Here is an 11,514-nt window from a genome sequence, read left to right as displayed (position 1 = left end):
GGGAAAGGTGGTCCAACCTGACCAGGAGGAGGTAGAAGCCCAGCTGGTGGTTTGTGATGGGCATATCTGAGAAGGGTTGGAATTTGTACCAGAGTCAACTAAGCTATCCACTGTGGTGGATGGAGAGGAATTGTTTTGGCTACTGATTAATACTGCATCAGGGTTCCAGTCTAAGCACATCTCTTCCATTAATGGTCATAGAGCCCCTATAATTTCACAGGATATCCTTCATCATCAAGGGGCAATATACCCCTCTGCCCTTGGGCAATGAGCTTAAGAGATCCCTTCACTGAGGGAGACATGAGCTCTGGTATTGCTATTTTTGTAGTCTCTGATTACAATAGGAAACAAAGCACTTGACATTTTAGAAACGAAATTAATGTATTAGTTGGAAAGAGACCTCAAAATGTCTTCTTGAAGTTGCTTTAACAATCCTTGATTTTCAGAGTATTACCAACTTCTTTTCACTTGTTCCTTTATCAATTTCTGTCTCAGAAAGGTGGCTTGCTTCATCTCTCCAGTAACAGCTCTTTGTATCACAAACAAGTATCCAATTATCATGGGCATTCTTGTGCAGAATAAAATGTTGCTATGTATTTTCATATTCTACAGTTTATTTCTATTTCCCTTTCTCTGTACCTGACTACTCCTAATCTTTCTTTTCTGCTCACATTCTTCCAGTAACATATTCTGCCTGATTAATGAGTTCACTTCTCAGCTTTGTAATGCATTTTCTAGGGGTCTCGAAATGACTACACTGAACGAGTATCCTGTTCCACCTTCCTTACGTTTTCTTTCAATCATGAGTGATTGACATCGGTCAGCTAAAGTCATAAATGGTTTCTCTCCTTGAACTAATGCTGATGTAGCTTGGGCCTTTGTCATATCCACTCCATGTTGTGATGAAATACAAAATATGACCACAAATTCCTCCCATGTTCCTATACAATGTGACTTTACTCTTCCTCCCATCAAGAGGTTGTCTATTTCCCCAACCTTTGAAACTGGGCTGATCTTGTGACTTGCTTTAATCAACAGAATGTTCAGGAGTGATGTTATGTGACTTCCAAAGCTGGGTCTTAAAGGACACTGCAGCTTCTGTTTTCATCTTCTTATGATGCTACCCTGAGACCATCATATAAGGAAGCCAGCTTAGCTTACTAGAGAATAGGAGGTCACATGTAAAAGAACTAAGGTTCCCAATGGACAGCTAGCACCAATTACCAAATGTGAGTGAGGCTACCTTGGTCTTTCAGCCCAGTCACCTTCTGGCTGAATGCAGGCAACACCAGCAGATAAACTATCAGCTAACCCAGAGAATCGTGAAAAATAAATAAATAAATAAATAAATAAATAAATAAATAAATAAATCACCAATGCTTTAAACCACTAAGTTTTGGGGTTGTTATGCAGCAATAGATAACTGATAGACCTGTCTTCTCTTTCACTTTCTCACCTTGGTGATTCCCCAACTCTCCATTGTCTAATTCAGAAAATACAATTTCATCCCTATTACTTTTTCCCTCAGTTTCAGAATCAAACTGCACAAGAAAATTATTGAAAACTCTAGCATCATAACTTTTATAATCAAGAGATTCTTTACTCTGATTGGAGACTTCTGATGTATTTTCAGTTTTTCCTGAGCTTTATGTTTTGCTCCATCCAACTTCCTCTTCCTGTAGCAAGACAGAGCCTGCATATAACTTTCTCTTCAATGGTTTATAGCTTCCTTAAGAGCTATCTTACCTTTAAGAGGTTTACTGAATTCTTACTCATTATTTTTCTATGAACTTAAAAAGCTTTTCTACAGATTTCTTTACATTTTCTTCTTAGTTTACACCCTAACAAGTGTTTTTTTCCACTGGCTTTAAATTACTTTTTTACTGTTTCTTGATTTTAGCCAGCACCTTCATCAGAGAGATGCATTCTTATTTTGTTGGCTGTTCTCTTCAAGTGAATTCTTTCTTAGTTTGTGAAGGCTTTGTTGATATTCTGACATCTTTTCAGGAATTTAGTTTTTTTCCTTTCAATTAAATGTGAACTAGATCCTGAGTTCTTCTACGTTTGGAAATAAGTTTTTCCAAAGACTGTCCCTATTGAGATTGCAGAAGCCTGCCTGCTTCCCCACTCCACCTCCTAGAGGTGATGAGGATTTTACATTAATGAATCTCTTAGCTACTAGGTCTACATCCACTTTGTCAAGTGAACAAAGATTAGCCACAGATTCCATATAGAATGCAGAAAATCTTGTATTTTTTCTTGTTCTAGCTTCCTGTAAAACGAGTACACAAACAACAAAATAAAATAACCATAAGACTAAAGATGCCAATTCTGGGTAATCCTTGTCATTCATTAACTCAGTAAATGGATATACATTGAATTGTCAAGATGCCCATGATAATTGTATATGCGGTAGATATAGCTTTGCCTACACAACGTGACACCATTGAAAAGGCAGGAGCCCCCACCACTGACGAAACCGTTTCTGTCGACCTAATTTCATTAGCTATACTTAAAGGAGTAATTACCTAGCAGCTGTGTTGTTTATTCCTCTTGATCCCTTGTTATTTTCATATTGGGTGATCCTTTGGTAGCACAATTTTTTTCTACAAGAATATCTTTTGATGAAAGCCATATTCGTGATTGATGCTATTTCAGCTTCATTTTTCTTGTTTAGATCTAGATGTAGCATCCTACTGAAGGATATCACACAAACTCAAACTGAAACACATTCTGTAAAACTACTAAGCTGTATGCTGCAAAAACGCTAATGTCATGAAAGACTAAGACTGGAAAAGTATTCCAAATCAAAGGAAGATTAAAAGAAATAATAACTAAATGCAATATGTAGTCCTGGACCAATAAATACAAAAAATAATAATAAATGTCATAATGGAATTAGGACAATTAATTTGGGATATAGAGTGTAGAGCAGATACAACTATAGAGCACTGATAAAATGAAAGTATTTTATTAATGTTAAGTTTCCTAAGTTTGGTAACTGTACTGTAGTTGTGTCAGAAAATATTCTTTTTCTTAGAAAGACACTAAAGTTTTCAGGGGAAAGGAAATATGACTTACGCAACCTAGCCTCAAATGGTTGAAAAAACATGTGTGTGTGTGTGTGTGTGTGTGTGTGAGAGAGAGAGAGAGAGAGAGAGAGAGAGAGAGAGAGAGAGAGAGTATGGAGAGAAAGAAAGGGAGAGAGACATAAGGCAAATATGGCACAATGTCAAAAATGATAAATCTGGGGCACATCGCTGGCTCAATCAATAGAGCATCTGCTCTTGATCTCAGGGATATGAGTTCAAACCGTATGCTGGGCATGGAGCCTACTTAAAAAGGGGGGGGCGCTGGGTGGCTCAGTTGGTTGGGCGTCTGACTTCGGCTCAGGTCATGATCTCATGGTTTGTGGTTCAAGCCCCACGTCAGGCTCTGTGCTGACAGCTCGGAGCCTGGAGCCTGCTTCGGATTCTGTGTGTCCCTCTGTCTCTGCCCCTCCCCTGCTTGTGCTCAGTCTCTCTCTCTCTCTCTCTCTCTCTCTCTCTCAAAAATAAATAAAAACATTAAACATTAGTATTTATTGTCACAGAAAACACTGGTCAATATACAGTATTATTATGTTAAAGAAAAAGTAACAAAGCAATATGTTTCTACATTTGCTTAAAATCTGTACATATAAACAAAGAACAAAATCTTAGAAACTCTATAACCAAATTTTAGCAATGGCTCCTCTTACATATTGGCTATATTTTTCAAAATCTCTGAACCCCACACATATCACATCAGTAATTAGAAAAAATTAAGTCCCCATGATACTCTATGATATGGGAGTTTCTATGGTGGCTTTATTTCACACAATTAATGATGTAGGATTGGGTTTAAGACAAAAAAATATTACCACTATTGGTCATTCCTTGTGGTAATAGATGTTCAGAAAATTTGCATCAAGTTTATCTGTAAAAAAAAAAAGACACAGTGAGTTCAGGTTCAGGGTAAAAAGTAGTAACTGAACTCTACTATTTCTCTTCCCCTGATCCAGCTAAAAAACCTAGATAGAATGTGTGGAATAGTCTGAAGACAATGAAAAGTAAATAATAGCTGGAATTGCAGAAGAACAGAAATCAGTACCAGAGAACTGAGTTGGGTTTATCATCCACCTGCCCCTCCCTGCCCCCACAATTATATTCCCCCCAGGCCTGCTAACGCAAAAATATCAACATAGTCTATAGGATTCAAATAACACACAGAGTCTCAATATTAATGTTCAAAATCTCTCAGATACAAAGTAAACTTACTTGACATAAGAAGAACCCTGAAAATCTTGGTTTTTACATGGGAAATGACAATGGATATATGCCAAAACTGAGACTGTATACATATTAGAATTACCTGACAATGACTGTAAAGCAGCTATTATTAAAAAGTTTGCCAAGAAGTAAGGGCAAACACTCTTGAAATGAATGGAAAGGTAGAAACTCTTAGCAAAGAAATAGAAAATATAAACAGACACAAAATAGAAAATTTCGGGGGGAGGATTTGGAAAGAGAGTGAGGGAATTGGGGAGATGTTAGTCCAAGGGAACAAGCTCAGCAATTAGAAGATGAGTAAGTTCTAACAATCTAATACACGGTATCATGATTATAGTTAACAATATTGTATTATAACTTGAAAGTTGCTAAGAGACTACCTCTTAAATGTTCTCACCACTATATATATATATATATATACATATATATGTGTATATATATATATATATATATAATTATGTTGCGTAACACATTATACACCCTAAACTTATACAATGTTATATGCCACTTATATCTCCATTAAAAAGGTTAAAAAAAGATGAAGAGGATACTTTTAGCAGGTTATCTTGAGAAGCAGTCATTTCCCAGCCACCCTCTTAGCCAGAGGGCAACAGCCCAAACATTCAAATATAAAATAACTATAATTTATCAAAAGGATAAAAATTAAGGCTTCTGATAGTGTATAATGAACTTTGAAGTAAAACTAAAGCATCTTCCCCCCAAATTTAAACTGCCCTAATGAGATGTATATATTCAAACATCTCAGAAAATAGATTTAAACTTTGAGAAGAAACATATCTGGACAGACATTGCAGAAGAGGCGAAAATTTACATAAAGTAGAGAAAACTTGTGGTAAATTCTTTACTGGATTTGATATCTCACTTGAGCACATAGTTTACCATAGCTAACGCCAGCTGTGGCTGGCAGACAACTGTGCATCTACCCAGCTGGGGCAGTGAAAATGGGTCATGAGACATAGGGAAAAAGAGAAATTGGAAAACAAATATACTAGAAGATAGTACTATTCTTTTTTTTTTAATTTGTAAATTTTTTTTAAATTTAGATCCAAATTGGTTAGCATATCAACAATGATTTCAGGAGTAGATTCCTCAGTGCCCCTTACCCATTTAGCCCATCTTCCCTCCCGCAACCCCTCAGTTTGTTCTTCATATTTGTGAGTCTCTTCTGTTTTGTCCCCCTCCCTGTTTTTATGTTATTTTTGTTTCCTTCCCTTATGTTCATCTGTTTTGTCTCTTAAAGTCCTCATATGAGTGAAGTCATATGATTTTTGTCTTTCTCTGACTAATTTCACTTAGCATAATACCCTCCAGTTCCATCCACATAGTTGCAAATGGCATGATTTCATTCTTTTTGATTGCTGAGTAATACTCCATTGTGTGTATATATACATCTTCTTTATCCATACATCCATCGATGGACATTTGGGCTCTTTCCATACTTTGGCTATTGTTGATAGTGCTGCTACAAACATGGGGTGCATGTGTCCCTTCGAAACAGCACACCTGTATCCTATGGATAAATGCCTAGTAGTGCAACTGCTGGGTCATAGGGTAGTTCTATTTTAGTTTTTTGAGGAATCTCCATACTGTTTTCCAGAGTGGGTTCACCAGCTTGCATTCCCAGATAGTACTATTCTTTAAACAAATTAGGTAAAACATTTAAAAATTTGAACTGAAAATACAAAAACTAAAACAAGTAAACAAAAACACCTTACAGAAGCATGTAAGTGACAGAGGAAAGAGCCAATGAACTTGAGGACAGATCAATAGAAATTATCCTAATTGAACAACAGAGAAAAAAGAAATCCCTTCTCAGCCAAAAGTGAACAGAACCTCATGGGTCCATGAACAGTACAAAAAGGACTAACATTCACATCATTGGAGTTTCAGAAAAAGAGGAGAAAAACTGTTACTATATATATTTTTTTTCTAAAAAATTACCAAATTTGGCAAAAGACGACAACTTACAGATTCAATGTCAACAAACCCTAAACAAAAAACACAAATGAGGGGCGCCTGGGTGGCTCAGTCAGTTAGGCGTCCAACTTCGGCTCAGGTCATGATCTGGCAGTCCATGAGTTCCAGCCCCACGTTGGGCTCTGTGCTGACAGCTCAGAGCCTGGAGCCTGTGTCAGATTCTGTGTCTTCCTCTCTCTCTGACCCTCCCCCATTCATGCTCTGTCTCTCTCTGTCTCAAAAATAAATAAACGTTAAAAATTCTTTTTAAAAATACAAATGAACATGAATTAAATATGCTACAATCAAATTGCTGAAACTAAAGACAATATTTTTTTAAGTTTATTTTTGAGAGAAAGACAGACAGACAGAGCGTGAGTGGGGGGGGGGAGGTGGGCACAGAGAGAGGTAGACACAGAATCTGAAGCAGGCTCCAGGTTCTGAGCTGTCAGCATAGAGCCTGACGTGGGGCTTAAACTCACAGACTGTTGAAATCATGTCCTGAACCGAAATCGGACACTCAACTGACTGAGCCACCCAGGTACCCCAAGACAATCTTGAAGATAGCCAGAGACTAACAATGTATTACTAATAAATAGATAGACAAAGATTCAAATGACTGTGGAGGCAGAAGGAGTATAAGATTTTTTTTTAATTTAAATTCAAGTTAGTTAACACAGTATAGTCTTGGCTTCAGGAGTAAAACCCAGTGATTCATCTCCTAAATATGACACCCAGGGCTAAAGTGCCAAAAAGAGGGGTACCTGGGGGTTCAGTTGGTTAAGCATCTGACTTTGGCTCAGGTTACGATCTCATGGTTTGTGAGTTTGAGCCCAGCATTGGTCTCTGTGCTGACAGCACAGAGCCTGCTTGGGATCCTCTGTCTCCCTCTCTCTGTGCCCCCCCCCAATTGCTCTCTCTCTCTCTCAAAAATAAATAAACATTAAAAAACTCATTTTAGAAGTTTAAAGTGCCAAAAAGAGAAAAAAACAGAAGAGATGATAACTCAGAATTCTGTATCAAGTGAAAACATCCTTCAGGAATGGAGATGAAATAAAGACATACTCAGATAAAAGGAAACTAAGAGAATTTGTTGAAAAAAACTGCTCTTAAAAATTTCTAAAGGAAGTTCAGATATTAGGAAACGAATGTCAGAGGGAAACTGGGAACATCAGAAAGGAAGGAAGAATAACATAAGTATAAATAGAATAGATTATTTTTTATTTGTTTAAAATATTTTTTATGGTTGAAAACAAAAATTAAAACATTGTTTTAATGAGTTTTCAATATACATAGATGTAATATATAAGATAACTATAACATAAAAGAAGAAAGGTAAAAGAACCTAAATGGTGGGTCCATTTGAATGATAAAATACTGATTCTAAGGAAACCGAAAAGTTAAGTATGTACATCAAAATCTCTGGAGCAACTTCTCCACAAAACTATACAAAAAGATACAGCTAAAATGCAATCAATAAATTAAAATGGAATACCAAAAACTGTTCTAATTTTCCAGATGATAGTAGGGAAGGGATAACCAAGGAATGAAAAACAGAGAAAATAAAGAGAGAACAAATAATAAAATGATGATAAGGAATTGAAATTTAAATATCAATAATCATACAACTCTAAATGTTCTATACACATCAATTAAAAGAGATTGTCAGAATAAATTAAAAAACATGACCCAGCTATATGCTGTCTACTAGAAAGTCACTTCAAATATAATGATATAGATATGTTAAAATTTAAAGGGTGGGGGGAAATGTAAACTCTAATAGAAAAAGAGGCTGGAACAGCTATATTAAAGGCAAAGTAGACTTCAGAGCAAAGAAAATTACCAGGTAGGTATATTAGTTACTTCTTGCTATATAATGAAGTACCCCCAAATTTAGTGACCTAAAACAACACACTTTTATTTTATTTCTTTTTTTTTTTTTAAAGAGAGAGCAAGTACAAGCAGGGGAGGGGCAGAGGGAGAGGGAGAAAACCTTAAGCAGGATCCACGCTCAGCTCAGCGCCAGATGCAAGGCTTCATCTCACAACTGTGAGATCATGACCTGAGCCAAAATCAAGAGTCAGATGTTTAACCATCTGAGTCACCCAAGTGGTCCATAACACACATTTATTATCTTACAGTTACTGTTGGTCAGGAATCTCCTTATGGCTTAGCTAAATTTTGTGCTTCAGGGTCTCTAGCAAGGCTGCAATCAAAGGTCAGCTAGGGCTGTGGTCTCACCTGAAGCCTTAACCAAAGAAGGATCTGCTTCCAAACCCACTCATGATGTTGTTGGCAGGATTCAGTTGTTCCCAGGCTGTTAGAGTGAGGGCCTCAGTTCCTCACTGGCTGTTTGCCAGAGGCCAGCCACACTCAGCTCCTTGCCATATGGGCCTTTCCATAAGGTTGCTCACGGTATGTCATCATCAGAGTAAGGGCACAAAACAAAAACAAACAAAACAAAACAAAACCCAGAGAGAAAGTGCAAGCAAAAAAAAAAAAGTCACAATAATTTATAAAACTAATCTTGGAAGAGATGGCTCATCATTTTTTTGCCATACTCTGTTCATTAAAAGTGAGTCACCAGGTCCAGCCTATATTCAAGAGGTGACGATTACATACAGGTGCAAGTAACAGGAGTTGGGAATCGTTAGGAGTCATTTCAGAAGCTAGGTACCACTAAGGAACATTACATAATGATAAAAGACTCAATTCATAAAGAAGACATAAAAATCCTAAATGTGGGTGCATCTAACAACAAAGCTTCAAAATATATGAAGTAAAAACTAAAAAAAGTGAAAGGAAAAATAGAAAAACACACAACTATAGATGGAAATGTCAACATTCCTATCTTGTTGATAGAACCAGTAGACAGATGTTCAGCAGGGACACTGAAGGACTGAACACCATTAACCTGGATTTAATTGACATTTACAGAATACTCTATCCAACAACAGCAGGGTACATTTTCTTTTCAAGTGTACATGAAACATCCATCAAAGATTTGTGATAAATGTGTGTGTGTCTGTGTATGTGTGTGTGTATGTGTGTGTGTGTGTATGTGATAAAAACAAATCTTACGGGCGCCTAGGTGTCTCAGTGGGTTAAGACTTGAACTCTTGGGGTGCCTGGGTGGCTCAGTCGGTTGAGCATCCGACTTCGGCTCAGGTCATGATCTCACCATCCGTGAGTTCAAGCCCCACATCAGGTTCTGTGCTGACTGCTCAGAGCCTGGAGTCTGCTTCAGATTCTGTGTCTCCCTCTATCTGCCCCTCCCCCACTCATGCTCTGTCTCTCTCTCTCTTCTGTCAAAAATAAATTAAAAAAAAAAAAAGAGTTGAACTCTTGATCTCTGCTCAGGTCGTGATCTCATGGTTCATGGGATTAAGCCTGCTGTTGGGCTCTACCCTGATAGCATGGAGCCTACTTGGGATTCTCCCTCTCCTCTCTCTGCCCCTCCCTCATGCTCTCTCTCTCTCTTGATAAATAAACATTAAAAAAATGTTAATAAATTTCCCCCCACAACTTCCCTGCCCCAAATCTTAATAAATGTAAAGGGATTAGGATCATTCAAACTGGAGTGCCTAGGTGGCTCAGTCAGTTAAGCATCTGACTCTTAATTTGGCTCAGGAAATGATCTCACGGTTTGTGATCACATGAGATCATGGTCATGATCTCACGGATTGAGCCCCACATTGGGCTCTGTACTGACAGCATGGAGCCTGCTTGGGATTCTCTCTTTTCCTCTCTCGCCCCTCCCCAACTCATGCACACGCTCTCTCTCTCACACAAAATAAATAAACAGACATTAAAAAAATAATCATTCAAACTATATTCTCTGATCATAATGGAATTAAAATAGAAATTGGTAACAGAAAGATAACAGAAAAATCTCTAAACACTTGGACATTAAACAACATACTTCTAAATAGTTCATACATCAAGGAAATTTCAAATTAAAAAAGATTTTAATTTGGATGAAAATGAAATTTGAGTGAAACTGGAAAGTGTTTTAAACTAAAGGAAAATGAAAATATATGACAAAATTTGTAGAATGCACTTAAAGCAGTGTTTAGGGGAGATTTTATAGCATTAAATGCCTATATTAGAAAAAAAAAAAAAGAAAGCCTTAATACTTAAGCCTTAAACCTTAAGACTTAAGAAACTTAAAAAAAGAAAAACAGAAAAAGAACAAAATAAACCCAAAGCAATCAGAAGAAAAGAAGGGACAAGAGCAGAAATAATATTGAAAACAGAAAATCAATATAACCAAAAGTAGTTCTTTGAAAAGATAAAAAAAAATTGATAAATTTATAGCAAGATTGAAAAAGAAAAAAGAGAGAACTCATGAATTACCAATATCAGAAATGAAAGAGGGGTTTACTGCTACATAGTGGAGGTTTGTACACTATTTTCAATATTTCAAAAACTGTAACAGGCATTATGGAGTAGATGAAAGAGCATGAGCATGAGTTAACAGCAATGTGTACAAATCCTGCTTTTACTAACCAGCTGTGATAGAAGACCAATTACTTCATCTTTTAGGTGTCAATTTTCTTATATGTAAAATGGGTATTGTAATATTTTAACTCAAAAAGCAAAAGATGAGGTTTAAATGAAATTAAAGTAGGTAGGTAAAGAGCCTAGAACAATAGAATGTACTCAACAAACTCACACTTTCCGATCAGGGATGACATTTACCAGTAATAAGGAAAACAAGGGGAATGTGTTTCCTTGTTTTTATTACCAGTTATAAAAATTCATTAGTAGGTAATTTTTATATTTAAAGGTTTCCTGTACCACATTACCATGCTGATCAAGAGCTCTGTTTGGCATATCAATATATCTATCTAGTATCTCTATCTCTGTCTCTATCTCTACATACAACTATAATTAAAACCAAATGGGAATCCAAATTTAATGCTATTTTTGATCATTTTGTTTGACAATTTAAAATTTCAAACTTCATATCCATAGGGAAGAAGAATTAACCATAGGATTAATGTGTCCAATAACACGTAATTCTGTAAAGCCCACACTAGATGGCAGATTTTAGACAGGATTTTCTGGGTCACAAATTAATTAGGGTTTTTTTCTACAATCCTGCAGCCTACTCAGTTGACACAGAATCCCGATTTCCTCTTCGTAGGTGAGAGTTGAGATATTTTGGTACTTGAGATATTTGGAAACCTCACTGCCAGGTAGCCAAATTAGAAGAGGCAAGTAC

Source organism: Lynx rufus, unplaced genomic scaffold (assembly GCF_022079265.1).
Source record: "Lynx rufus isolate CCGP_SWC_20201006 ecotype Redwood Valley unplaced genomic scaffold, mLynRuf1.p SCAF_10, whole genome shotgun sequence".
NCBI classification, from domain to species: Eukaryota; Metazoa; Chordata; class Mammalia; order Carnivora; family Felidae; genus Lynx; species Lynx rufus.
This window is presented reverse-complemented; position numbering follows the sequence as displayed.